The sequence below is a fragment of the Castanea sativa genome, chromosome 5, assembly GCF_040712315.1.
Source record: "Castanea sativa cultivar Marrone di Chiusa Pesio chromosome 5, ASM4071231v1".
NCBI classification, from domain to species: Eukaryota; Viridiplantae; Streptophyta; class Magnoliopsida; order Fagales; family Fagaceae; genus Castanea; species Castanea sativa.
Window position 1 is genome coordinate 68,623,987 of NC_134017.1, and position 24,946 is coordinate 68,648,932.

The 24,946-nt window shown below is 37.2% G+C and overlaps 1 pseudogene; it reads left to right on the plus strand.

Annotated features, from left to right (window-relative positions):
* Window positions 1–22,364, plus strand: part of LOC142636846 (protein DETOXIFICATION 40-like) — a 29,664-nt pseudogene extending 7,300 nt beyond the window's left edge.
* Window positions 22,365–24,946: the final 2,582 nt, after the last annotated feature.

The following is a 24,946-nucleotide window of genomic DNA, read 5'->3' on the forward strand; positions in this document are numbered from 1 at the left end:
CTCCAGGTGTTGGCCCAAGCTTCATTTGTCATCATTTGAACGTCAATCCTGCTATTCTTCCTAGAAGGCAGCCCCCTCGGCATTCCTTGAAGGAGCATTCTGAAGCCGTTAAAGAGGAGGTGCTCAAGCTCAAGAAGGTTGGGGCTATCAAAGAAGTTTTTTATCCAGAGTGGTTGGCGCATACGGTTGTGGTAAAAAAGAAGAATGAAAAATGGCGAGTATGTGTAGACTTCACAGATTTAAATAAAGCCTGCCCAAAGGACTCGTTCTCGATGCCATGCATCGACCAGCTAGTGGACGCCACAGTCGGACATCCTTGGATGAGTTTTTTGGATGCCTTCCAGGGTTATCACCAAATTCCACTAGCGGCAGAAGATCAGGAGAAAACTGCCTTTATTACTCCAACAGGGAATTATCACTATAAGGTGATGCCGTTCGGGTTGAAGAATGTTGGGGCTACTTACCAAAGGATGATGACCAGGATGTTTGAATTGCAGCTTAGAAAGACCATTGAAATATATGTGGATGACATGGTAGTGAAGAGCAAGGCGATATCTGCGCACATGAAAGATTTGGACGACACTTTTCAAGTACTTAGAAAGTATAGGTTGCGTCTTAATGCCTCGAAGTGTTCTTTTGGTGTGAGTTTTGGAAATTTCTTAGGTTATATGGTCACTCATAGAGGGATAGAGGTGAATCCGGCACAGGTCAGAGCCATTCAAACCTTACAACCACCTCGGAATCCAAAGGAAGTTCAGAAATTAACCGGAATGATCGCTGCTCTCAGCAGGTTCATCTCGCGGTCAGCTGATCGATGCAGGCCTTTCTTCCAACTGTTGAATAAGTGGAAGGGGTTCCAATGGTCCGAAGAGTGCGTTGTAGCCTTCCAACAACTTAAGGAATATCTTTCCCGACCACCCATTATGTCTCGGCCTGAAGTAGATGAGGTCCTATTTGCGTATCTGGCAGTGGCCGTCCATGCGGTCAGCCTGGTCCTCATAAGGAACGACGGTAGGGTGCAAAGACCGGTCTACTACGTCAGCAAGACACTGAATGACGCCGAGGTGCGTTATCTACTTTTGGAGAAAGCACTTCTAGCCGTAGTTCATGCCACGCGGAGGCTTCCTCATTATTTCCAGTCCCACACCATTGTAGTTTTGACCCAACTGCCTCTCAAGTCAGTGTTGCGTAGTGCCGACTACTCTGGAAGGGTGGCTAAATAGGGAACTATTTTGGGAGCTTTTGACATCAAATACAGGCCACGTACCTCGGTGAAGGGCCAGGTTCTTGCAGATTTGGTGGCAGAGTTTGCTGAACCATTGTGGGAAGAAACTTTGAAGGAATCACACATGGATGAGAAGTTAGTTGGCATGATTACAAACGAAAGACCTTTGACTTGGAACGTATCTGTTGATGGGGCAGCTAACCAGAGAGGGTCTAGCATCGGACTTGTCCTGGTATCCCCCGAAGGGATTGTCTTCGAAAAATCCTTAAGGTTGGCGTTCTCGGCTACTAATAATGAGGCCGAGTACGAAACAGTCCTGGTCGGCATGAACATGGTACATAGGATGGGCAGAAAGGAAGTTCATATGCTCTCGGATTCTCAGTTAGTGGTCGGCCAGGTGACGGGGACCATGGAGGCTAGGGACCCTAGGATGCAAGAATACTTGACTGAGGTCAAACGTTTACAATCCAAATTCGACTCCTTTATCTTGTCTCACGTTTCTAGAAGTGGGAATACACATGCAGACTCTTTGGCTACCTTAGCGACGTCCTCGGCTCAGGGTTCGCTTAGGATTATCCTTGTCGAAAATTTGCTAGCGCCAGCTCTTACCACTGTTGGGGCAGCCCGGATCCATTTGATAAGGCCTGGACCTAATTGGATCGATTCTATGATATCTTTTCTGAAAAACGACATTCTTCCCGATGACAAGTCTGAAGTAGACAAGATCCGTCGAAAGGCACCACGTTTCTGGTTGTCCGAGGATCAGAAATTGTATAAACGATCCTTCTCCGGACCATATTTGTTATGCGTGCACCCCGAATCAACAGAGACGCTTTTGGAAGAACTGCATGAGGGAATTTGTGGGAGCCATACTGGGGGAAGGTCCCTAGCTCATAGGGCACTGACTCAAGGATATTGGTGGCCGAATATACAGAGGGAAGCTCAGGACTATGCAAGAAAGTGTGACCAATGCCAAAGGTTCGCTCCTAACATCCATCAACCTGGAGGAGTCCTTAACCCTCTCTCTAGTCCTTGGCCTTTCGCTCAATGGGGATTGGACGTAGTAGGACCATTCCCGAGGGTTGTGGGAAACATAAAATGGCTTCTTGTGGGGACCGACTACTTCACCAAATAGGTAGAGGCTGAGCCCTTGGCAAATATTAGGAATGCCGATTCCAAGAAGTTCATCTGGAAAAACATCATCACTAGATTTGGAGTACCACATACACTCATTTCGGACAATGGCGTTCAATTTGATAGTAGAGCTTTTAGGAAATATTGTGGTGACATGGGCATCATAAATAGATACTCCACTCCAGCTTATCCTTAGGGAAACGGGCAAGTCGAGGCCGTTAACAAGGTTATAGTTAGTGGACTCAAGAAAAGGCTAGACGATGCGAAGGGCAAATGGGTAGAAGAACTACCACACGTTCTATGGACGTATCGAACTACGCCGCACAGATCCACAGGAGAAACACCATTCTCTATGACTTATGGGGCCGAGGTAGTGATACCTTTAGAGTTTGGCTTCCTCACATTGAGGACGAGTACTTTTAGCCCAGAAAATAACAACGGCCTCCTGGAGAAGAGCCTAGATTTAGTTGAAGAACGGCGACAGACAACTATGGTCCAAATGGCTTATTATCAACAGAAGCTTAAACGAGGGTATGATGCCCATGTGAAGCTCAGACCACTCGCGCCTGGGGATCTGGTTCTGAGAAAGGTTGTAGGTACTGCTAGAAACCCAGCCTGGGGTAAATTAGGACCGAACTGGGAAGGACCATATCGGATTATTTCTGTAGCAGGTATAGGGTCATATCGACTAGCTGATCTAGATGAAAAAGTTGTACAACGTCCGTGGAATGTAAACAACCTTCGATGGTATTATTATTAATAAAGGGCGTTTTTGTCGTTTGTGGTTTAAATTATAAATGTATATGGGCTTATCAATTACAACTCTCAAAATATCAAACAGAAACTTGGTAATGCATGGTCGTCGGACCACATACCTTGTGGAAATTGATATGTTCTAAAATATCAAACAGAAACTTGGTAATGCATGGTCCTCGGACCACATACCTTGTGGAAATTGATATGTTCTAAAATATCAAACAGAAACTCGGTAATGCATGGTCCTCGGACCACATACCTTGTGGAAATTGATATGTTCTAAAATATCAAACAGAAACTTGGTAATGCATGGTCCTTAGACCACATACCTTGTGGAAATTGATATATTCTAAATATCAAACAGAAACTTGGTAATGCATGGTCCTCGGACCACATACCTTGTGGAAATTGATATGTCCTAAAATGTCAAACAGAAAATTTGGGTAAGTAGGGTTCTCGGACCACATACCTTGTGGAAATGGATGTCTTATCATTTGTTAAACAGAATCATGTTTAAATAGAATTTTAAGTCATACATCTTTAAGTATTAAGCACAAATTTGATAAGGTAGGATCCTCGGACCCCACACTTTACTATTACTAGCGTTCTAAGTTATAAACTTTAAGTATCACATGGGTTTGCAAAGTGTGGCACTACTTATCATCTAAACCAAGTTTGTTTTTGCTAGATTCTTAAACACTTTACTTTTTAAATGTTTGCAAATAGTTAAGTTAGTCTGTTAGGCGTTCGTTATTACTTCGTGCTTGATGTATTCATGAAATATAGTTTGAGAGGAATTCTTATGGCAAACACAAAGATTAAATAAATACAAGTCAAATGAAAACCAAATGAAACTGTCTTTCATTAATTATTTTGACATACATTACATGCTAAATTTTAATTACAAAGAAAGTGAAGTCCTAGGCTCGGCCCTAAACTTTTGGAGGGGGGTCTTGATGAGAAGTGCTGGTTGCCTCAGTGTTTCTTAGCTCCAACTCAAAGGAAGACAGAACTTGCTTCCCTTTGTCTGCTGTAGTTGTTGGAGGGACAATGGGCTCCACACTTTGGCTTGGGTCTTTCTCGGCACCTCCACACCCTTCCTTCTCTTTATTGGAACCTGAAGGTTCTGTAGGATCCGGAATGGGTTCTGGGATCACAGGAGGGAGAGTAGAAAGAGCTGTCTCAGGGGTAGGTACGACACTAGGAGCCTCTTCTATCTCCTGTATGTCAAGGGGAAGCCAAACGTTCTTGAGCTTCCTCAGCTCGAAAGTTGAAGGAACTCCTGCTATGTTTAGGGCTTCGCCCCAGACCTGCTGACAATGTTCTCGGCACAAGGCCGCGAACGCCTCTGTCAGCTGGTCTTGTGTCGCCGTCACCCCTTCTTGGTAGCTAGCCTTTTTCTCAGTCTCTAGTAAACCTTTGAAGGTGCGAGCTTCCTTCTTCATCTGCGCAAGCTCCTTCTCCAAGTCAGAGCGTTCCTTCTGGGCTTTGGAGAGTTCATCGTCCTTTTGATGAAGAAGCTTGCGCTGCCCCTCCACTTGAGTCCTCATCGATCTCAGGCTGGCCTCGGCGTCGTCTCTCTCCCTTTTTAGGTTAGCCAGCTGAGAGGTGAGTTTTTCATTTTCTGCGAGGGCCTGGCCCAGGGACTTCTCAGTCTCCAGTCGTATCTCTAGCTCCATTCCGGCCTTCTTCCGAGAATCCTCCGCGAATTTCTCGGCAGTAAAGACCTCTTGAATGGCCTGTGGCAAAGTGTCAGAGAGTTAGATGCAGGAAAACACTTACTAATAATCCGATATCATTAAAAATGAAATATTCGTAAGAAGTGAAACTTACCAGGGCTAAGTCCCTTTTCAAAGAAAGAAACAGCTGAGGCTGGCTCATTTTTTCCAAGGCGTCCATATCCTTGGGCCGCAGAAGGGGACGTTCCAACGCCTCGGCCAGGTGGTGGGTGTGGCCTTGTTGGAATGCCCTGATGCTGGACTGACAAGAGATTGGTGCTCCGTCCAATCTCAAGTTTGGAGACCAGGTAGCCGGTGCTCGGCGCACTTCGGCCATGTCCCTAATTTCTCCACTTTCAATTGAACGAGCACGTCCCTTGCCTTTGTCCAGCTTCTGCTGCTAAGCTTGCTGAGGCTGCTGTCTTGGCTTGTTCTGTTTTTTGCCACCAGTCTCCTCGGCCTCCCCCTTTCTTTTCTTCTTGGGATCCTCAACCGGAGGTTTAGGGTCGGTTGGAGGTGGAGGTGGTGGCAAGGACGGAGGAGCTTAGGTCCCTCTTGCTCTTTTTTGGGCAACTTTCTTGCCTCTCTTGGTCAAAAGGCCGTGGAGCACGTCCATATCCTCCTCCTTGGAATCGTCGTCGGGATGGGCAACTATTAAGCCTGCAACTCCGGAGGCCTCGGCGGGCTCTTCTTCCTCGTCAGATAGCACGACAAACTGGTTCCCTCGGGGTATTTCAACGTCCTCGAGCTAAAACCGATCTATCTCGTCGTCCAACGTGTGCGAAGAGGATACTTGCTCCTCCGAAATAGCAGTTGCTTGAGAGTGCGTCGAGAGAGTGATCGCCGCGATAGGTTGTGTGTATAGGATGGTGTTGGGGTCGTCGGGGATGTCGCGGTCGGCAAGAAAGTGCGGCGTTGCTACGTTTATTCTCTTACGCCTCCTATCCCCCGCTATAATTGCGTTCTCTATCTCCTGGAAATCCGAGGATATTGGGTCGTACCCTAGTATTAAGTGAGCCGCTCTAAGTTACAGGTCTTCACTCACAAATACTTCTGAGTGCAGTATGCGGTTCAGATCAGCAACGTTGCAGTGGCTCAGACGGGGGCATACGAGTTGTTTATCTGCAAGAAAGAATACCAAAGAAGCCAAGTATGGTCAGATTTGCAATGCATATGAGAAATCGAAATGGATAATGTGTGAAAGGAAATAAGTATTAGAAGATTTTTAGATTAAAGGTCGGGGTAGAGAAATTAACTCCTAAAGAGCCACACCTGGGTCTCCCCATACGACTGGGCAGTGAAGGCCGTCGTGCTAGTTGCCTGAGGTGATGAGGTAGTCGTCCTTCATGCCTTTATTAGACTTGGGCAGACAGGAAATTAACCTAACTACACTAGATCGGGATTTAATGTAGTAACCTACTTTTGTAAGTTTGTGACACTCATACATGAAGACGACATCATGCCAAGTGAGGTTCAAGCCCATCTGCTCATTTAGAGCATCGACACTTCCTAAGACCCTAAATACATTGGGTGCCCACTGGTCTGGGCACAACCTGTGATTGCGAAGGTATTCCCTAGTTACGCTTCTCATAGGGAGGGTCATCCCACCTTCTATGAAGGCAATCATGGGGATAACGACCTCTCCCGTTTTCCTAGAATCACCTACGGCTTCTGCCGGACAGTATTTCAAACCCACATCACTAGGAATATGGTATTTGGCTCTAAAGCCTTCCATCCCAGTGGCGGTATCAACTAAACACTTAAATCTACCCATCTAAGAGAAATGAAAGGGCAAGCTTTAAGAAGGAATGTGGTTAAGAAGGAAGCCGAGGACAGAATCCGAGGAGAAAAAAGTAGAGAAAGTAAGGACTTACGAGTTTGTAGTTATGCGAGTTTCCACGGGTTTCTGGAGAGAAAAGATGATGATTGACGCTCTGATGTGATTGAATTTTGAAGAAATGAATGAGGGCGCAGATTTCCAAACGTCATGACGTGCGGGAGGCGGCCTTGAAATTGGATTCTTCCCGCCCAAATTTTCAGGAGGTGATGAGGACCGTTGGATGTTCATCTCACCGTTGAACGTGGGGAACATGGTGTAACTTGCAGTCATAAATGCGCGCGTTCTGGAAATCGAAGCGCCAAACGGCATTTTCCAGGAATGAAACGACCCCCACACGCATGGTGATGTACGAAACGTGTGAAGGGAGCTCTGTTTGGATCAAAACCCTATTTTTCTCCTCGGATGAGCAAAAATAAAGTTTTGAGGGGCTATTGTGGGGACTAAAAGGATCTGAGTAAGTATTTGGGCCTCGGGCTTTGTTGATGGGTGCTAGTTTGTTTTAGACTAAAAGCCTCCTAGAACTGTAGGTCGGCCCATGAGTCAAGAGTCCGAGGATTCGTCCGAGGACGAATATCTCCTCGGACAGATCCATGATGACCCTGGGATTCTCCAAAAAAATCAAGGCAGAGTTCTGGAAAAACCGTTGGTTAAGAGGGGGATTTAAGCACCCTTCAGACGCAACGGTGTGAGAGGAATATCTTAGAAAAAGGCTGCTACCTCCACATTAAAGACCTTGCACCTACCTCCCTGGCCGCATTAATGGGGGAGTGACTCTTGAATAGTAGAAGTCAGCCTTCTTACTATCATTTAAAGACTTCCAGAGAGTGGTGGATGGGACAGGTGTCTAATAGGGTGATTTGTGTTACACGTGGATAAAGAGGGAAGAAGAAGAAGTATTTAAGGAGGAAAGAGAGTAAAGAAAGGGGGGGAAAAAGATTAAGAACTGTGACCTTTGAGAGAAAAAAGAGAAATAATATATAAGTTGTCATCGGCTTACGTCCGAGGAGGTTTATTTTGCCCCGTTTGTCTATTATTTGCAAATACTGTAATATTTTAGCTTGTTCATCAAGTTTCAAATATCACTAAACTAGATTGCGAGCCCACACTCTACAAATTTCATTGTTTAAGGCTCATTGGGCCTGAGCCCACGTGTGTTTTTGGGTCCAGGCGCAATTGTGCACTTACAAGTAGTATTATAAGTACTATAAATTTTGCCACATTGGTTTTACAAAATAATGTGTCATCAGTTAGAAAAAACAATTTGAAATTCAATTATGAGATAATTGAAATTCACCAATTATATTCATTACTACATCAGTTTATAAGTTTTATGTAATAAAACTTATAGTATTTTAGTATTTTTTTTTTCCATTTTTATTATATACTAATAACTACTTATCACCTTACTCTATCAAATTTGACATATGTATTATAATGTATATACTTATGGTTTAGATGATCAAAAAAGTATATACTATACAAGAAAGGTGAAAAAGATGGTGAAAAGTGCTAATTGAATGGGATAGTGGAAATCTAAAACATGAAGGCTTTTGAGTTTTGACTGTAACAAATACGCAATTTCAACAAAAAGAAGTTTTACTGTGAGGTCAATAAAAAGAAAAAAAGAAGTAAAAAAGAAAAGAAGAAAGAAGAAGAATATGATAGGAACTAATGAGTAGCATGATTTTGTGGCTGCAACATGATCGTTTCAGGATTGTTCTTCATGATATCAGTGGGTTTCAATGCTGCTGCAAGGTTAGTATTTATGTGGTTCTTATTAATTTAGATGTGTTTTTTGTGACAAATATTATTGTATGCATAGTAACAACTAACAAAATTAATGAAAAAATTGATATCTAACTGTACGTTTACTGCAAAATATATAAACAATCTACTAGTGTAAGGGTGAGTAATGAGCTAGGGGCTGGACATCCAAAATCAGCAGCATTTTCTGTGGTGATAGTAACACTAAGTTCTTCCGTCATCGCGGTGATCTGCGCCATCCTTGTTCTTGTTTTGAGGCATGTCATGAGCTATGCATTCACGAGTGGTTCAACTGTGGCCGAAGCTGTCTCAGAACTCTCTCCCTTCCTTGCCATATCTATTATACTCAATGGAATCCAACCCGTTTTGTCTGGTAAGAATTTTGGTCTCTCCAATAATAAATTGCTTGTAACTAGTTTATCATTCTTGACTTTCTTGTGTTTGGTAATGATGTGATTCTCTATTTGTTTTAGGTAATTATTTTCTTGTACTTGTTATTATCTAGCTAGACGGCACATTAAAGTGTGACAACCAATAGTACGATACACCATAAAGGAAACAGAATTTTTCTAGCTACCACTTTGCTAAATCATTGCACTGTTGAAAAATGCACATGCAATACAAATTTTGATATTACTTCATGTGGTCCATTAAGATATATAGTGTAAGCACAAAAGCCGAGCACCCTCTAATCAAATGTGTACGTAACACATGCAGTAACACCTGACTTTTGTGAGTCACCACGCAGATCATGCCTAATTGGAAACCCTAATAATTGAAACAATTTTATGATCTATATAGTGACTTTTGGGTGAGTGTAGTTCCTTTGTTCCACATGCACACAAGAATACTTTCATTGACTAAGACCTAAAAGGCTAAAACCCTATTTCCAAGAAAAAAAAAAAGGAAAAAAAGAAAAAACAAAAGAAGAACTGAAACCCAATAGATCAACCCATTAAGGTCATGTATGTACGATCTTGTCTTGACTTTTCCAATCTGATTTAGTCACTTTGTCACTGCTATAAGGAATTAAATAACCAAGTTAGAGCTATCTAGGCAAAATTAATTAGGTATGGTAGTTTTCAAAGCAATAAAATATTGGGAAAAGAAAATTAGAGCTTGAAAGCTCAGATTTGTGTTAAAAATACAAGAGCTGTTTAGACCAACAAAAAAACAAAAAAAAATTATGGCTCAATTGATTTTACTTTAATTTAAACTAAGTGCGGAATAGAGTAAATGCGAGCGAACAAACAATACAACTACTCTAAGCCATATTTATCACAACACAGCAGTAAAATGAAAGCTAAAGGAGTAGGGAAGAGAGATGTAAACATAAGATAACACGCCGATGTGTTATCGAAGAGGAAACTGAAGAACTCAGCGAAAAACCTCTCTGCCACCATCCAAGCGGTAAATCGATCCACTAGACAATAAGTTGAGATACACGAATAGCAAGAGACCCTCTAAGCCTAATCTATCCTATGCACCTAAGCCCTCCAAACTCTTACTCCAACAAGGCTTCTCAGAACCGTGTCTTGTTTAGCTTTTCGAATCTGCAATACGCCCGATTGTATCTGCTAAGCCTCACCAATTTTTTTTGGCAAATTCCCAAAACTTCCCAAGCTCTAAAACACTCTCTACACTCTAAAAATGTGTGGGTTGTGTTTTGGTACAAATCTCTCACTACAAAAAAATGTATTTTCAGTGAGGAAAAAATTCGTCACTAAAAGTCCAATTTTTCGTCACTAAGAACCTTTAGCAACGAAATTGGACTTTTAGCGACGAAAATCATTTCGTCGCTGAAACCCCGTCGTTGAAAGTCCTAGCGACGAAAAATTTCGTCACTAAAAGTCCAATTTGTTTTAAAAAGAAAAAACTTTTAGCGACGAAAACGTTTCGTCGCTAAATATTTTCCTTGTTAAAAACACTATTCAGTGATGAAAATATTCGTCACTAAAACTAATTTTAAGAAATGCAGGCACATATAGCGACAAAAATTTTCGTCACTAAAACCATTTCTTACAAAATTTTGCTACATTTAGCGACGAAATACTTCGTCACTAAAACAATTTTTTGTTGCTATATTTGTGACGAAAAAATTCGTCGCTAAAACATATTTTTTGTTTTTATTTTTTTTCATAACTTTGATATTAACATGTAACTTGTCATTACATTATTAAAATCTCGAATTTGAATAACACATTTATTTCAACAACACATTTATAAAAAAAAGATTTATACATTCCACAAGTAAAAAAATAAAAGAAGTAACCAATTCAAACTCTTTCTATACAATAATTGTTTGCAACACATACAATAACTCAAGATGTTTTATAACAATATAAAAAGTGTAGCATAATATAATCAGAACTAACGGAAGATGTCATCATATGTCTTCAAGTAATGCGAAAAGTAAATCCCTTAAAGGCCACCAATAAGAAATCTGCACAAATATAAAAACAATACTACATTAAAATCGTAAAGTAAAACTAGTAACTATGTTATAAGAAAATCCTCTTGCACTTTGAAAATAGTTTCCTATCATTTGAAAGAGAAAGAAACAAACAATCACAACATTAATACTACATATGTTATAGCTTCACAAACATGATAGGGATGAAATGATATACATACCACTCAAGTGAATACACGGGCATAGAATATTACCACTCAAGTCCACAACCGGTCTTGTAAAATTAATAAATGTATTGACCCCTTCAATATATGGACGACTTAATCTGCCATCAGGTTTCTTACCCATTGGCATCCAACTTTTATCCATGTTTAACTACAATAAGGTAAATGCTACTTTAGTAAAATAAGGACAACTCATGCATAATGTATTCCAACACAATAACCCACCAGAAAACCAATCACAAACATCAAAAGTATAGAGTGTTTATAAGTATTGAAATCAATTAAAGTACTATTCATCACAAGTATGAATTTAAACCACCTTATAACACCATGCAAGCCACCCGCTTGCACCAACACAACAACCCACCACAAAACCAATCATAAACATCACAGTCCGATGCTTACAAGTATTGAAATAGAATAAAAGAATACAATTGCTACTAATTAACAAGTTTCATTCATATTTAGAAGAAATTAAAAATACTCCCAATATGAATTTAAACCACCTTATAACACCATGCAAGCCACCCGCTTGCTCTAACATAACAACCCACCACAACCAATCACAAACATCACAAATATAGAGTTGTTACAAGTAATGAAATCAATTAAAGTACTATTCATCACATCTAACCAACAAGGCCTATTCACATTTGCAAGAAACTAAAAACACTCCCAATATGAATTTAAACCACCTTATAACACCATACAAGCCACCCGCTTGCTCCAACACAACAACCCACCACAACCAATCACAAACACCACAAATATAGAGTTGTTACAAGTAATGAAATCAATTAAAGTACTATTCATCACATCTAACCAACAAGGTCTATTCACATTTGCAAGAAACTAAAAACACTCCCAATATGAATTTAAATCACCTTATAACACCATACAAGCCACCCGCTTGCTCCAACACAATAACCCACCACAACCAATCACAAACATCACAAGTATAGAGTTTTTACAAGTAATGAAATCAATTAAAGTACTATTCATCACATCTAACCAACAAAGTCTATTCACATTTGCAAGAAACTAAAAACACTCCCAATATGAATTTAAATCACCTTATAACACTATGCAAGCCACCTGCTTGCTACAACACAATAACCCACCACAACCAATCACAAACATCACAAGTATAGAGTTTTATAGATATATGAACAGATTTTACTTACGGTGATCAAGCTAAGAGTACACGTCTGATTTGTTGGCTAAGCTTTGGTCTTTGATTTTCATAAGTCTAAGCCTCTTTCTATTCCCCCACAGCAACCCAAACAATCACTAACCTTGTCATCACATTCAACCAAAAACCATTAAATTTCTAATAATACTCAAACTAATAAATAAAAAAGATATAATTTTGTATCTATAAAATGATGCATTAATCTTAAATTATAAATATATGGGATTGGGTAAATCACACAGTTGTGTAGAGAAGTGCTTCTATGAAGTAAACCAACAAGACCACATTTCCTTTTCGGGACTGAAATGGCTCGAACCCATAAATGAGCCATATGTTTTGGTTATTCTAATAGCCACCCACTATTCATAGAAACACACATATACAATTCCCACTCCTTGCTACCAAAGCCACCAAATACTCCAACTACAGCGTACAAAATGAATATCAATATGAGTAGCACGGACACAACAATGTAATGAAACAAAATTATAAATATATTACACAAATTTTATTAAAAACATCTCCTATATTTAATACATTTTTTATAAACATTAAATCTATATAAAAAAATTTCATGAATTTTATGTAGTAAAGAAATTTTTTTAATGATTCACTAGTAAAGAAACAAGTTCTGATGATTCACTAGATCAAAAATGATTATTGGAATGTTATATGGGCACCACACAATGATGAATTTCCTATTGATGGTAAGGTTTAAAAAATATTTAAATTCACTGGGTATGAGTGAAAGCCCACATTGTAGAACAAACTTAAAACAATTAATTTTTTCTGTATAAGACTATAAGCAAACAAATGATCAAATTCAAATGAAAACAATACCTAGTTATATTATAGACAAGCAATGCACTAGCAGCCCCTCTGTAATAGGACCTCGTAATCTGAAGGATTCTTGACCCGCCTGGAATATTTCCAAGGAAACTTTAGCATCTACAACTTTAGTCACTTAAGGTACAAAATAGAATTCCATCACAAACTCACAGAAATCTAAGGAAATACACTTGATAAATAAGCAACCCATTTCGTAATACTCATCAAACTCGCATTTATCCCAGATTTGAAGCTTAATGGGTTTCTTATTAAATCTATATAAGAAACATTTGCCAACAACTTGTTTATTTTTCATAGTTCCCGTATTTTATTTTTGAAAATTAAAATAAATAAAATAAAAAGAAACAGAGAAGTTAGGGGGCTTACACACAACCATCGCGAATGGGTATGTATCGGCGATGGTGGCTGGAATAGCAACGGTTCGCTTCAAATCGGCGACGGTTCGCTTCCTTTAAATCGTCAACGGTGAGCTTTCTTCAAACGACAACCGTTGGCTTTCTTCAAATCAGCGAGGATGAGCTTTCTTTACCAGCGACGGTCACAACATTATCGGCGACAGTTGGACCTTTTCGGCGACGGTTGGACCTTTCTTCAAACGGTGACGGTGAGCTTGCTTTACTAGCGATGGTCACAAAACTATCGGCAACGGGTTTGCTTCAAACGACGACAATGAGCTCAGGTACTGAAATGAGCATGGGTTTTTTTTTTTTTGGTGACCAAAATGAGCTTGGGTACTAAAATGGGTATTGAAATGGGAACTCTTTGGGAGTATTTATAGTTAACTCTTTAGTGATGGATTATTTTGTCTCTATTGCTTGGATTTTCAGTTTTTAGCTACGAAAATCAAATTCGTCACTAAAAAACTCAGATTTTGTAAATATTTTTAGTGAAGAATTCAAATTTCGTTAGTAAAATGTCTGAAGATAATAGGCCTGATTTTTTAGCGACGAAATAGTTTCGTCGCTGTTAGTTTCTTTTAGCGACGAAACAAATTTCGTCGCTGATAATCTCCCTGTAAAATCTACAGCGACGAAATGATTTCGTCGCTAAAAACTTAGAGTTTCAGTGACGAAAAATTTCATCACTGTAGACTTATTAAACTAGCGCCAATTTTTTCCCTTTTGGCGCCCTTGTTCCAAATCAATAAATAGTGACGAAATTTGAATTTCGTCGCAAAAGGTCATTAGTTTTTCATTTTTAACGACGAAATTCAAATGTCGTCGCTAAAGGTTATTATTTTTTGTGACAAAATTCAAATTTCGTCTCTAAATGGTGGTTTTCAGTGACGAAAAATTTTTCCTCACTAAAATTCGTCACTAAAAATACATTTTGTTGTAGTGTCCTCTCAAGGTGTGACAATGGGAGATGGAAGAAGAAGAAGCTACAATGATTTCTCACTAAGGATGGATAGCTCTCTCTCTAAAAGATGGGTGTGTGTTGTAGAAAACCTATCTAGGGTTTTTCTCTCTGAATGACCTCCTTTACTTTTGTGGGTAATGAGGGTATATATAGTATGGGTGAAAGGTAAGAAAGTCACACATAAAAAATCCTTCAGGCAGAGAGTTTTGTGGGTATCTCGCGAGAAGCCCTTACCCGCGAGACACTCGCGAAATCCTCTAAGCTGGCACAACTCTTCAGCTTCCAGCTTGTGCTTCTCACGTGACTTTTTTGCGGGTTAGCTTCTAGTGAGACACTCGTGAAATCTACTAATTCTTCATTTTATGCTCGATTCTTCACCAACTTAATATTAAACCCAATACAATAAAATCCCACAAAATACAAGGAACAAATTAAAACAAATACAACAATTTTTGTCATGGAATAAAGCCAACATAAAACATAGTTGTAAATCATAACTTTACAATCTCCCCCTTTGGCTATTCCGTGACAAAACACCCTATAACAGACTCTAGAATTAAATGTGAGTTTGGGAACAATGACAAAACTCACTCACACCTAAATCTAGAAGTTGTGATGAACTTGGAACATATATATCTGTAACTTGAAACACTTGCACAAAACACATTAGACCCTCAAGGTAAATCAAGTGATAAAATGACAAATATAATGTAACAAGTAAATTGCGATCAAGTTAATATGATGTGAAACATATGAGTAACTTGATCATACACCAAAACAGTCATAGAAATGATTACAATGATCACATAGTAAAGCAAATGATCATCCGAACATGCAACCAATAAAGCACAATGGCATAAGGATTTATGCATATCCAACACACAACCAATGCAAAACACAAAAGGAATTGCATCAAGGATACAAGATCCAACAAGGGCACAAGTGTGTTCCAACACATAAATACAATGCAATGAGAGCAACAAGAAAAGATACATAATGTAACTCAAAGCACTAGAAAGTAACGAGAAAACAAGCATAAAGTAAAGCAAACAAAACTAGGTTTTCTCAAAAAAATTGTTTTCTCCCCTTGGTATATGCATCTTCCCTATGACTTTCTCACACTATGAATGTACACGAGGTAGAATTTCTCCCCCTAAGAATGTGCACATGAGTCATATAGACATAACAATACACTCCGGTATACTCTCCCTTTTTTTGTCACAAATAGACAAAAGAATAAGGAGGAAGGAGGGAAAGAAAAAAGATATGAACAAGGGTAAGATAATGCATGAAGGGTGCAAGATGAATGACAAAATGAAGCTAAAAAAATAAAACATCTTAAACACACAATGCTATAAAGCATAAAGTAAACATGACATGCTAAGGATGATGAAATATGATATAGACCAAGGCATGACATAGACACAAGAACATGTTATATGTGCTAAAAGGGTCTAAAAATACTTAACTAGCATCAGTGAATGCAAAACATGTTAAGTGTTAGAGTGTGTGCAGCAAATGTGCATCTAGTGGGCATCTATTGTGCATGTGAGATGCATGACTAATGCATGAATAAGCACTCACGGGGTAAAATGTATAAAACACATCACCAATGATCAAAATATGATAAACATGAATAATTATGGTGATCTCCAAAAATTGGTACTCATCGAAGTCCAAAATAGCGAGAAAATGTCTTTTGGGCATTTTATCAAACACATAGAGTGCACACACTACACATGTATGTTAAACAATGCATGAACATATGAAATCTTACCTAAATACTTGTTATTTTTGCCACAATGGGCCAACATCCAGAGCAAATTATCATTTAAAACAAAACCCAATAAAAAAGATTGATAAAAATTAAGTTTTTCAACCCTCATTTGAGAAAATTCCAACTATGAACATAAAACCCCCAAAAACATAATCTAAGGATCAAAATCAATGAAAGGAGTTAAAGATTACCTTAGAGATGTTAATGGAATGAAAAACACTTTAATATAGTTGGGTTTTGATGTAGAAATATGAAAATAGGGGTTTGGAAGAAGATGTGATAAGTTTAAACAAATGTCCCACGAAATGCCCTTTAAAAAGCTGGTCTGGAGATTTTCGTGAGAAGCTGGAAATTTTCACTGGTTAGCATCCCACGAATTTTCTCTAGTATTTCGCTGGTAAGCTTTACTTGCAAAACAGTCGTCAAACTCTTTGTTCAAAGCTGAAAAACTTGAAAATTGGACCCTTTAACTCATGACTGAGCTTACACATGAAATAAGTCACGAAAACACCCAGAAAACATGTTTTTCACACAAAAAAACTTGAAAAACTTTGAAAAACATGGGTGATACAAATCACTTCCAAAAGCAAACAAAAAGAACAAAAATCTTTTTGGTTTGATCCACATATAGTTGAGCATATATACATCACATTTGAACATGTACAAACACACAAATGAAATAGGCATTCATTGAACATTAAACTTGTGTGTTATGTGTGTGTATCAAATGTGGAAAAGTCCTTAGTCTAGAGTGAAACTTCAATGATCAATTCAATCAAATCATACACAACTAGTACTAAGTCAAGTGGTCTATCTCAATTATAGAAATGAACATATATGATCTCCCACAAGAAAATGATTACATCTCTTTGAAGCTTTTCATTTGACTTTTTTAAAAATCATAACATTTGATCATTTTTGAACAATACATCTCATTTTGAGATCGATGCCTGAAATTTTTGATATATCAATTTTAAGAGCGAGCCTTTGGCTTTTTGAGACACTATACATTTCAATACAAGTCGCTTTCTTTTTTTCCTAGTCAAATACTAGTATGTGCGATGGCTTTTGCAGTTCAATATCTCTTTTCGATATTTGACATTTGATGAGCTATAAACAAAAAACATAAAAACGTGGAAAAAGATATAGGCACAAGTCTATACATGTATCAAGACTAACAAGACAATTGACTAATTATTCATGACAAGCTTGAAGATCGATTTACAATAATCACACATAGATTTCAAGATTTTTCCCACAAAGATAGATGTGCATACAAAACAAACTAAGCTTGTAAATGCACTACGTATGAAGGTACTAGGCCAAACTCATATGTGATATGTGCTCAAACATATACGATCAAACTTTTTGAATTTTTCACTTTTTATGTGTTTTTTGATTTTTACACACACAAAACAAAAGCATAAAAGTAAGATCAAATGCAAAAAAAAAAAAAAAAAGCATATAAAGAGATGTATGATGCACAAATGTATGATAATGAAGCATTTAATGCATGAAGAGTCCGGCAAAAATTGAAAGAATTAGATCAAGGACCAAAAGAGTAAAAATTCAACCATAGGAACCCTTCCTCATCCAAACGGAACGATTGTTTGGAATGAGTGTCTTATGAGAAGTGAGACGAGGGTTGGAAGAATGAGAATTGGAGATGCACATAAACAAGGAGGTAAGAATATCAAAAACTTTATTCAACAATTTACCATTTTCTCCTAAAACCGGTTTTGCTTTCATAGCACAACTTCCAAAAAGCTTAAGTTTCTCTTTTCTTTTGATTATTTTAAGAGCTTGAAACTTAGAGCAATGAGGTCTAAGATGACCAAAGGTACTACAATGGTGAAAAACAATGGGTTTAGGTCCACTAGGCTTTTTAAGGAGGGATCTAGCAACAAGGTTTTGTTCTCTCTTCAACTTAGGACATTGAGGTCTTATATGACCGATCACACCGCAATGGTGGCAAGTTGGAACAAACTTATATTCATCCAAAACCTTAGGTTGAGACCTAAACGAAGGCTTTGGCTTAAGAGCCTTTCTCTCTACCTTTTGATTTATTTTGTGTGGAGGAATGTACACCAATTTGTCATTTGAGGTAGAACACACAATAGGCACAAAATGGGGTACTAAAACATAATTGTAACAAATATTTTCATTCTTTTTAGTAATAGGTTCAGCAATTAAACACTTGACATGCATCTTAAGAGATTCATTTTCACATTTTAGCCCATCAACTAGTTTGTTAGACAAAACAAGTTTAGCATCCAAGTTCATATTCAAATATTCAAACTCCTTTAGTTTTTCAAGAGAATGTTCAACAAGTTTCTTATAGTTTTCAACCAATTTGTTGGATTCATTGAGATTAGCAATCAAATCATCCTTTTCACATATAAACTTGCTCAAATTCTCATGAACCTTCTTAGCCTTTTTTTTCAAGAGTTTGACATTTGGAATATTAACAATAAGACCCATAGATTCATGTAACATGTCTTCACAATAATGAGGATTAACACTCATAGAGGCATTTTCACAAACACATGGCATGTTACAATCAACAACATCCATAGAAGCATACAAAACATTATCCATGACAATACACACAAAGGGGTCAAGGATCACACTTAGGTAATGAAACCAAAACAAGTGTACCCGCTCTAATGCCAATTGAAAGCTCGGATTTGTGTTAAAAATACAAGAGTTGTTTAGACCCCAAAAAATTAAATTACGGCTCGATTAATTTTACTCTAACTTAAAGCCATATTCATCACAACACAGCAGTAAAATGAAAGCTAAAAGAGTAGGGAAGAGAGATGCAAACACAAGATAACACGCCGATGTGTTATCGAAGAGGAAACCGAAGAACTCGGCGAAAAACCTCTCCGCCGCCCTCCAAGCTGTAAATTGATCCACTAGACAATAAGTTGGGATACACAAATAGTAAGAGACCCTCCATGCCTAATTTACCCAATGCATCAAAGCCCTCCAAGCTCCTACTCCAACAAGGCTTCTTGGAACTGTGTTTTGTTTAGCTTTTTAGATCCCGCAATACGCCCGATTGCATCTGCCAAGCCTCACTGGCTTATTTTAGCAAATTCCCAAAGCTTCTTAAGCTCCAAAACACTCTCTACACTCTAAATAGGTGTGAATTGTGTTTGGAAACAAGTCTCCTCTCAAGGTGTGACAATGAGAGAGGGAATGAGAAGAGGCTATAATGATTTCTCACTAAGGATGGGTAGTTCTCTCTTTAATAGATGGGTGTGTGTGTTGTAGAAAACCTATCTAGGGTTTTTCTCTTTGAATGACCTCCTTTACTTTTGTGGGTAATGAGAGTATATATAGTATGGGTGAAAGGTAAGAAAGTCACACTTAAAAAATCTTTCAAGTAGAGAGTTTTGCGGGTATCTCGCGAGAAGCCCTTACCCGCAAGACACTAGTGAAATCCTCCAGGGTAGCACGACTCTTCAGCTTCCAGCATGTGCTTCTCACGTGGCTCTTTCGCGGGTTAGCTTCTAGCGAGACACTCGCGAAATCCGTTGATTCTTCATTTTATGCTCGATTCTTCACCAACTTAATACTAAACCCAATACAATAAAATTCCACAAAATACAAGGAACAAATTAAAACCAACATAAAATATAGTTGTAAATCACAACTTTACAGAGTTCAAGTTTATTTTTACTCAGCAAGACAGTGATGTTTGCAATTCATACAATTGGATCACCACAAGCAGACAAATCAGTGAGTTCAATTGGAAGCAGTACGTAGCTAGTAGCCAGGCAGCAAGTATGTTTGTTCTATCTTACTTTTATCTAACTAATAAAAAAAATTTGAGTAAGTGACTAAAATACGAGATTATGTGTTTGCTTGCATGCATGAGCATATTTTTATCAGTTTATTTTGTTTTTGTTTTTGTTTTTTTTTATTTAAAGTTGAACATAAATAAAACAAGTTTATAAATATATATAACTCCTCCAAAACAAATTCCGATGAGATTGATAATGTAACAAGTTTATTAAAATATATAAACTCATCCAAAACAAATTCCGATGAGATTGATAATGTAAAGCCTGCATGCATGACAGCTTTCTCAGGTTATTAAGAGTCATTTAGCTTTAGAAATGATTCTAGGATGCAATGCACCCAGTCTATCTATTACTTCATAACAATATTTGTCATGAAAAAATTTGGCTTTTTGCTGAACCGAAACTTGCACTGACCAACAAGCTGTACAAATTCTTGAAAAGAAGTATGCTATCTTTGCTATTCGATGAACATGTTCTTGTACTCTATTGTCTGTCCTTTTCTCGACTGAGTGATCTACATTTTACTAGTAAACAGACAAAAATACTCATTAAACTAACACAGATAATGAAGAAATCTTACTGTCAAGCCTTTTAATGGTAGTGATGGACTAGTTGTTGAACATCTCTCTCACATTGCTGGAAGTTATCTTTTAATGAAAGATGGTTATTATTACTAATATTATTCCTAAGAGTAATGCTAAACAATCATTAAACAAAACTTTATTGATAAGCAAGGAGGCATCATTGATGAGACTAAAAGAAATAAGTGACTCCAAATGTTGTGAAATAAGTAATTCATGTAAAGAGGAAGGTAATCGAGCTGCACATGAGCTGGATGGATATGCAGAACATAGGACTATAGAAGTGCATGCCACACGGAATGTTTTGTGTATCATATATATATATATATATATATATATTTAATTTGATAACTAGGGAGGAGAGACTTAAAGTTTTGAACTGTGAACGTCTCCGATAGAAACATTAAAAAATATCAATTGAGTTACAAGACTCATTGAGAAATTGAGACAATGACATGCATTTAAAAGGTATATTGCTGCATACTTTGCTTGTCAAATGTGCATAACATATAGATGTCAGAAATTTTTTAAAGATATATATGATAATGGAGGCAATAGGTGCCATTCTAACATATTAAATAATTGTTTGAATTGTTTTTTTTTGGTGATTAGTGATACATTAACTTGTAAGACTTATATAGTAAAATTTATAATATTTTTAACATTTAAATAATCTTACAACTTACCCATAAATTGTTATATAATTAATCTTTATTATTATATATCCACACAAATTGGGTATGTCAGCAACTATTAGATAAACTAAAAAAAATGTAGAAAATGGAAATGTAAATAGCATTTTTCATATTTTTCAAGGAGTGGCTGTGGGCTGTGGATGGCAAGCATTTGTTGCGTACGTTAACGTGGGGTGTTACTACATTATTGGTATCCCATTGGGTGCAGTACTTGGCTTTTATTTCGACCTCGGAGCTAAGGTATGACCAATTTTTTACTCTTCCTTTTACCTTTATTTTTGAGTTCACAGTTCCTTTGTTTTCTCAATTATGTTTTTGGTGTAGGGCATTTGGTCTGGGATGATAGGAGGCACTTTTATACAGACTCTCATTTTAATTTGGTTCACATTTCGGACAGATTGGACTAAAGAGGTAAATTCAACAACCAAATTTAGTAATAATCACATTAACATAATACAATATTAACTTTTAACTCTTTCTTTTATATAATAATTAAAACAACTTGGGTTTTACTACAGGTCTACAAGTGATAATGACAAGAAATTCTAAGACCAGTCCAAATTTCGGCGGACTCATAATGACAAGGACTAACAATGATTTACTTATCAATCAAAGGGGGGAAAAAATCAATGATTTGCTTAATGGAATAATTATGATGATGACTTCAAAAAAAATATAAAATGAAAGATAAAGACTTAACTAACATTCTAATTTTGACTATTTTGTTAGTTGCTCAAATCTTGGTAAAAAACTAAGACTTTGTAATTCAGCTGACATTTTTTAATATTCTAATAAAAATATTTGTAAATTTCCTCTATATTGTTGTTGTTATTGAATTATTAAAATTAGCAAGAAAATATTTATTGTGATGCCGATTAATTATATGTATTTTTGACAAGTAGGTGATTCAATTTTCCAAATTGGTGATCATTTGTATATTGAACTCTAAAACCTTTCAGGTTGAAAAAGCAAAGATGCGTTTGGATAAGTGGGAAGACAAGAAGGAACCTCTTTTGACGGATTAACCAACTCTTTTTGTGTCAAGTAACAAGCCTTTGCGTGCATGGAAAATGAGATATTTTCCAACCAATAAGGCAATAACCGTCAAAGTGTTCAATTTTCAATCAGCCTAACCAAATTTGGTGCCACTGGCTTAGTCAGATTATTAACACTGCATTGAATTTCAATTTCTAATTTTTTGTTCTTGAATTTGAATTTGCCTCATTATTAGTCATTTATTCGTGCTGAGAATTTGAAGGACAAAGAGGCCAGTCATTAAGGCAAATGTCCATCCGAAAAAGGAAATGGCGTTTATTGTGTCCGACTAACTTAAAATAGGCTCTAATTAACAACCCAGCTACATCAAACCTTCCCGAATATATCGGCCACAACATCCACAGTCCAATTTTTATACTATACAACTAAAATCACAAAAGAACAGAATCCCAACCACCACCCCGAACATAAAAAAAATATGCCATCAGGAGAGAATAAAAAAATTAGGAGTTATAATCTCAATTCGTATGTTACAATGAATCTATATATATATAGGGATTATGATTAGGATTAGAGATATATTGGCTGAATGAAATAAATCTGTCTTTTAGGTCATTATATATAAATCTAATATCTTTAACATTGTCATAAAACATCATATTGTTCATCAATATATATATATATATATATATATATATATATATATATATATATATATATATATATATATATATATATAAAACGTCATATTTAAATTTAAAGCTTTCATGACAATATATTTTTCCCATTACTTTGAAAAACGATTTAAAAATATTATATATATTACATTGTTTACCATAGTCTCTGTGGGGGGTAAAAACTATTGAATAAACGTTTGGGTTTTGGGCCTGATCGGTTGGTACCAGTCTGTTTTGATCAGGGCCTCTAGGCCCACAAGTCAATCCGCACTGTAGTAGTCCGAAGAGTTTTCCGAGGAGGAGTGTCTCCTCGGACATGTCCAGCGGTGACCTTGGGACTTGCTAAATGGGTTAGAGGCAGAATCCTGCAAGAACTGATGGGTAAGAGGGTGATCCAAGCACCCTTTAGAAGCAGGGACATGTGAGAAATATTTAAGGAAAAAGTTGCTACCGCCACATTAAAAGCCCTGCATCTACCTCCCTGGCCGCATTAATGGGGAAATGACCTCTAAATAGTAGAATTCAGCCTTCCTGTTATTATTTGAAGACTTCAAGAATGTGGTAGATGTGACAAGTATCTAAGGGGAAGATTTGTATGACACGTAGATGAACCAGTGAAGAAGAAGAAGTATATAAGAAGACGAGAGAGGAAAGAGAGAGGGATCTGCATTTTCTGCTGAGAAAAGTAGGAACTAAGAATTGTAAACTTTGGCATAGAAAGAGAATATATATACAAATCGTCATCGGCTTACGTCCGAGGAGGTCTCTTTGTCATATTCGTTTATCATGTACACAGATTGTGACACTCTAGCCTATTAATCAAACTTCCAACATCCCGAACCTAGATTTCAAATCCATACTCTACAAATTTTATTGTATAAGGCTCATTGGGCCTGAGTCCAACACTTGTTTTTGGATCCGGGTACAATTGTGCACTTACAGTCTCTATATATGCTGTATAAATTTTATAAGAATGAATTAAGGTATTGATATTTTATAACGATAACATATGTATAAAAAAATTACAAATATATATTATTTCAACAAGCATACAAAGAAAAAAAAAAAAATTAACTGTGTTGTTCATTTATAGCCTTACTCAAAATATAGTCATGTCGTATAAGAAGGAAATACGACATCATTTGAACACCCGCAATATTATATAATTACTCTTCCAACAAGGTGAGTTAAAAAATAGGCTCCAATAAACTTATAAACCTATGGCTAGAAAAATTTGTAATTGCTACAGAGACTCTCAAGGCATCTCCAAACTATATTTGATATTTTTGACACAATTATTCTTATTCTCTTTCATTTCTCCTTTCTTTTTCTCACTACCCCACAGAAAAATAGAAAGCCTGAGTTCAATATGAACAAGTGGCCTTTGATGGGTGTCTTAACTCCAAAGCTAGCTTTTCTCCTCTCTTTTTAAACCCCACAGACAAAATAGAGAAAGCCTGAGCTCAGTTTAACCAAATGGCCCTTGATGGGTGTCCACTGTCCAACTCCAAAGCTGAAAAGCAAGAAAGTGTGAGCAGGGTTAAAAAAGAAAGAAATATGAATAATGATAGAGAGCTATATGAACCAATCTGTGTATATAGGTAAGAGATATTTTTTATAAATAAAAAAAAAACTTAAAGAGACAAAAAGGAAAAGTTCTTAGAGAGAAGAAAAAAGGAATAAACAAAGACCTGAAATAGAGAGAATAAGAAAGGTTGAAGAATTTATTTTAAAAAATGAAGTCTAGAAAAAACAATTTTTTAAACTAAATTTGATTGAAATTTTGAGTGAACTACTAGAAATACCCTTGCAGATTACAATGATGGGTTCTAGCTTTTGGAATCCCATCCTGACAGGGAAAAAAGGACATATGAGAAGAAACTAAGAATCTGTCTAAGAGGATAAGAAGACAAGAATATATGGATAATGGATTT